This window comes from Mastomys coucha, unplaced genomic scaffold (assembly GCF_008632895.1).
Source record: "Mastomys coucha isolate ucsf_1 unplaced genomic scaffold, UCSF_Mcou_1 pScaffold22, whole genome shotgun sequence".
Lineage (NCBI taxonomy): Eukaryota > Metazoa > Chordata > Mammalia > Rodentia > Muridae > Mastomys > Mastomys coucha.
Window position 1 is genome coordinate 8,108,169 of NW_022196905.1, and position 5,810 is coordinate 8,113,978.

At 44.0% G+C, this 5,810-nt stretch overlaps 1 long non-coding RNA gene across 1 annotated transcript in view; it reads left to right on the forward strand.

Moving 5' to 3' along the window:
* Nucleotides 1–1,735, forward strand: part of LOC116071064 — a 55,011-nt gene extending 53,276 nt beyond the window's left edge. The window contains exon 4 of the long non-coding RNA XR_004110693.1: nt 1,565–1,735. This is a non-coding gene — a long non-coding RNA (uncharacterized LOC116071064). The remainder of the gene's footprint in view (nt 1–1,564) is intronic.
* Nucleotides 1,736–5,810: the final 4,075 nt, after the last annotated feature.

A 5,810-nucleotide genomic window follows, 5' to 3' on the forward strand; every position in this document is an offset into this window, starting at 1 on the left:
GTTTTTTTTTTTTTTTCTGAGGCAGGGTCTCATGTAGCCTAGGCTGGTCTCAAATCATTGTGTACCTGAGGGTGACCTGCAGTTGCCACCTTCCAAGTACTGAGATAACAGGTGAGGAGGTTTCAATAGGTGTGGCCCCCATAGACTCATGTGTTTGAATGCTTAGCCATAAAGAGTGGCACTAATAGGAGGTGTAGCCGTGTGGGAGGAAGTGTGTCACCGTGGGGTAGACTTTGAGGTTCCCTTTGCTCAGGCTAGAGTCAGTGTGGCACATAATCTCCTTCTCCTGCCTGCAGATCAGGATGTGGAACTCTGGGTTCCTTCTCCAGCACCATGTCTGCCTGCATGCTGCCATGCTTCCCATTATGGTGACACAGGACTGACCCTCTGAGACTGTAAGCCAGTCCCAATTAAATGTTTTCCTTTATAAGAGTTGCCGTGGTCATGGTGTCTGTTCACAGCAATAGTAAGACAACAGGCATGCATCATATCATGCTTTGCTCAGGAATGACATCTGCTTTTATTGGGAATCATGTTTTAACTGTAGAGATAACGCCTGGATTAATGTAATTATTAATCCTAGCAGTCACAGCTCATGGCCCAGTGTGATGCTCACACGTGCTGGATACTATCTTAATTCCAGATGTTCTTTCAGGAAGCTAAACCTGTATCCTGCTGAAGGCCTCTGAATTCCAGGACAGACCCTGGAATGTTAAACAGTTGCTTCCTTTGTTTGAGACAGAGGCTCGTTATCTGGTTGGAGCTCACCTTGAATCCTCCTGCCTCAGCCTCCAAATTCTGGGTTTACAGAAATGTGTCCCTTCACTGACTTTCCCACATTGTTCATGTGACCTAAGGTCATGTAAGACCATCTCCTACCCGCCTGGCAAGTGACTCCTCTCTCCTTCTTGCTTTCTCAGTTGTCCCATGTTTTTCTAAGGTACTGTCCTGGCCAGGGTCTTCATAGTTGTCACTAGGGAGCAGCTGACAGAATTAGAATGTTCTGCGAGTCCTGGAAGGCTCTTCCTCTCTATCCTCACCCCCATGTCTGTGGCAGCAGTGATATGAATGTCCCCTGCCCTCAGCCAGAAGGGATCAATGTGTGTGACTTGCTGAAGAGTAGCAGACAGGCTGGCAAATCACCTTTATTATTTATTTATTTATTTATTTTCAAGACAAGTTTCTCTGCGTAGCCCTGCCTGTTTGTAGACCAGGTTGGCCTTTGAACTCAGAGATCTGCCTGCCTCTGCCTCTGAGGGCTGGGAATTAAGCAAAGGCTTTATATATTCAGGGCAGCGCTCTGCCCAGTGCCCCAGCCTGCAGCTCTTGAATCTCGATGACGTTTTGCTTTATGCGGTAGTGGAAAACATCTGCTGCACTGATTTGTTTGTTGTTTGTTTGCATGCAAGGCAAGCTGTCTTCTGTAGCCCTGGCTGGCCTGGAACTAACTGACTGGAACCTGGAAAGTCATAGACCAGGCTGGCCTTGAACTTTCAACCTTTTTCCTGCCTCACCCTTACCAGTGCTGGGCCACTACCCTAGGCTTTGTTTATTGCGTTTTCAGGTTTTGAAGCTGGTGAAAGACAGCTGGTGCTGCACAGAAGCTGAAGAAAAGAAACCATTTGCTGACTATTGAATTAAGCAACTATGCCACAGTGGACATTAATCCTGTTCAATGCTGCAGTCTTGGACGCCCAGTATTAAGGTTCAATAAACTATTCTTGCTTAACTGAAATCAATGTTTGGTTTGAGGTGTGATTCCTGAACCCCAACAAATCCATGTAAATCTGTGGCCATTTCCTGAAAAAACAAACACAGCAGAACACCTCAGCTGGGTATAGTAGCACACACATTTAATCTCAGCATCTGGAGGCAGAGGCAGGAGGATCTCTGTGAGTACAAGACCAGAATGGTCTACATAGCAAGTTTCAGGATAGCCAGAACTACATAAGGCCCTCTCTTACAAACTAAAACCTGAACCATATCAAAACAGAAATTTTGTTCATGGCACTGGAGAAGCAATATTTTCTTTTTTTTCTTTTTTTTTTCTTTTTTTTTTTTTTTTTTTTTTTTTTTTTTGTTTTTTTTTTTTGTTTTTTTGAGACAGAGTTTCTTTGTGTAGCCCTGGCTGTCCTGGAACTCACTCTGTAGACCAGGCTGGCCTCAAACTCAGAAATCCGCCTGCCCCTGCCTCCCAAGTGCTAGGATTAAAAGGCATGCGCCACCACTGCCCGGCGCAATATTTTCTTATGGACTTCTGGTTTACCCCCAACTTTCTGCGTTCACCAGAGATCTACCAACATTTCTTTCATCGTCTCTCACATCAGCCAAAGTAGCCTTGATACTTAGAAAGTACAAACTGGACCAAGGACATGGCTCAGTGAGTACATGCCAGTGTTGGGACCAGAACTCAGATCCCCAGCACTTTCATAAATGCTGGGGTGGCATGGTGACTCACTTGTAATCCTAGTTTATCAAGAATTGGATACAGGGTCCTCTCAATAACCTGGCTAGTTAGACTAGTCAAATTGGTTGGTACTGGGGTCAAGTCAGAGACTCTTCCTAAATGTAGAGAAGAGTGCCTGGGGAAGACAACAGCACCATGCATTTGGGCCCATGAGAACACACATGGTGCCGGGATGTAGCTTAGGTGAGAGGGCTTGCCTAGTATAGTATGCACAATACCCCAGATTTGGTCCCTGGCATGAAGGTATATATCCATCACCTCATCACAAGAATGTGGAGACAGGAGGATCATAAACTCAAGGTCATTGTCCACTACACAGCAAGTTCAAGGGTAGCTTGGAATACTTGAAACTTTCTACAACAAATGAAATTAAATAGAAACAAAAAATCATAAACACAATTATGTTAAGAGTCCTCACTTCGGGGGAGCCCCAAGAGCCTCTGCCTGCCTCCCCAGATCTGTGCTGGACTCTTTCCATTCCCTTCCAGCCCAGGGCTTCTGCAGTTGCTGATGTCTTTCCCCAGACTCCAGCATTGCTTCTAGGTCTTGGTGCACTCTGATCCTTAGCAAGGCTCTCCTGATGCTGACTCATTAGCAAGGCTCTCCTGATGCTGACTCATGCTTTCTTAGGTTTCATATTTATCTACGTGACATCTATGAGCCATAGGGCCAAGCTAAAGGCTGGGATTTCTATTATTTTAACAAGATTTTTATTATTGTCATTTGTGTGTGTGTATGTGTGTCTTGGGAGGCGTGGTGCCAGAAGAACTTGTTGGATCCCTTGGAGCTAGAGTTACAGGCAGTGATAGGAAAACACTGGGCTCCTCTGGAGAGCAGCAAGCACTCTTAACTGTTGAGCCATCTCTCCAGCAACTCAAAATTATTTTTACCTCCTTTGTAGACTATCATCAAAGGTGCACAGAAATTGTGTTTCAAAATCTTGGATTAACCTCAATGTATAACCCTGATAACTTCCTTTAACATCCACACACCCACACACCAGGCTAGTGTTCCCATGACCTGGCCCTGGGTGAGGTGCCTGAGTACTGAAGCCTGGAGCCCCAGGATCATTATTAGTCCCTTTGTTGTTGAGTAGAGGGTCTCACACAGGCAATGATGAACTTGAACTTCTGATCCCCTTACATTCTTATGTAGTTCTTGGATGGGAGACGACTATGCTTAGTTTGTGACACGGAAGGAATCTAGGCTTCGTACATGCTAGGCAAGCACTCTACCAACTAAGCTAAATTTCTAATCATATGTGTGTGCGCGTGTGTGGGTGCATGCGTGTGTGTTTCTAACCATATAAAATATAGAATTTTCTAAGCATTTTCTATATTTAAGAGGGAGTTACTATGCAGCCAGAGCATCTTCAGACTTCTGATGCCAGTGCTTCAGTACTGAGCTATCTCCCATGCCAGCCTTGCCTTTCCCACAGAAAACACAAGAAGGTTCTGGCCCCTGCTTTCACATTCTCCATTTCTTCATTCTGACCAAACCTGGCACCTCTGTACCAGATCCTACAGGGTGTGCCCTGTCTCCTCTCCTCTCTTCTGGAGCTGTAGGAGACTTTCAGTGGCTTTAACCTCTACCCATACTGCCATTGAGTCAGTTTTGTAAGTTACAACTCGAGTACACATCCACCCTATTAACAGTGGAAATTACACCTGCTTATTTTCTTCAAAACATTTTTCTCAGTGTGACATTTCCATTCCTGTTTCATTTCTGCCTCAAAACTAAGGTAAGTACCATAAAGCCTGCTCCTGGCCAGGCTGTGCACACCTTTAATCCCAGCACTTAGGAGGCAGAGGCAGGAGGATCTCTGTGAGTTCAAGGGCATCAATAACTCACAAATAGTCTACATAGCAAGCACCAGTATAGCTAGGACTACATAGACCTTGTCTTAAAAACAAAACAAAACAAAAAACCACTCTTGATCATTTTTATGTCACCAATATTTGACTCACAGTAGACAGTTGATATTTACTGAATGATTATAAGACAGTTGATATTTACTGAATGATTATAAGTGCATTTAAAAGGAGTTATTGGTAGGATAAAGAATAGGGGGGATACTGCTCACACATGAGAAAGCATATTTTGCTTAATTAAATTAAAGTTATTTTGAAATTATGAATGTGTGTGTGTTTATGGATGTGTATGTAAAGGTGTTCACAGAATTCATAAGATAGTGTCAGATCCCTTGAGGCTGGACTTAGAGGTGATTAAGGTCTACCCAACAAGGATGCTAGGAACTGAATTCAGGTCCTCTAGAAGAACAGAAAGCACTTATAATTTTTGAGCCATTTCTCTTGCCTTTATTTATTTGTTTTTGATTTTAAAAAAATCATGGCAACAAGGTCATGGGACCTTAGACTGGCCTTGAACTCACTATGAAACTGAGGATTAGCTTAAACTCCTGATCCCTCTGCCTCCACCTCCCAAGTGGTGGACTAACAAGCAAGCATTACCACATCTCCACATCTCCAACCAGATTACAGATAACACCACACACACACACACACACACACACACACACACACACACACATACTGACACAGATACACAGACACATAGACACACAATCATACAGTCATAGACACAGACACACACAATCACATACACAGACACACAGACATCACACAAACATACAGTCATAGACACAGACACACACATATAGTCACATACACAGACACGGAGACACACATGGACACAGACATAGACACATACATATTCAGACAAACAGACACACAGATATAGACACACACAGACACACACAGACAGACACACACAGACACAGATATAAATACATACACATTCAGACAGACACACACATACACAGACATAGGCACAGACACACAGACATAGACACAGAAGCAGACATACAGACACAGATACACGTGTTTGTACACTTACTGAAGCAGAGCAAACAATTTATTAAGGGAAAATAAAACTCCTGAGAGCAAGAGGCAATTCAAGGAGGAATATCAGGAAGTCTATTAAAAAGAGAGAAGGAGAGAGAGGGCTGGCAAGATGGCTCAGCGAGTAAGAGCACTGACTGCTCTTCTGAAGGTCCTGAGTTCCATTCCCAGCAACCACATGGTGGCTCACAACCATCTGTAATGGGATCTGATGCCCTCTTCTGGTGAGTCTGAAGACAGCTACAGTGTACTTATATATAACAATAAATAAATCTTTGGGCCGGAGCAAGCAGGGACTGAGCGAGCGAAGTTGACTGGAGGGAGTGGGGCTGACCAGAGCAAGCAGGATTGACTGGAACAAGCAGAGGTCCTAAAAATTCAATTCCCAGCAATCACATGAAGGCTTACAGCTACAGTGTACT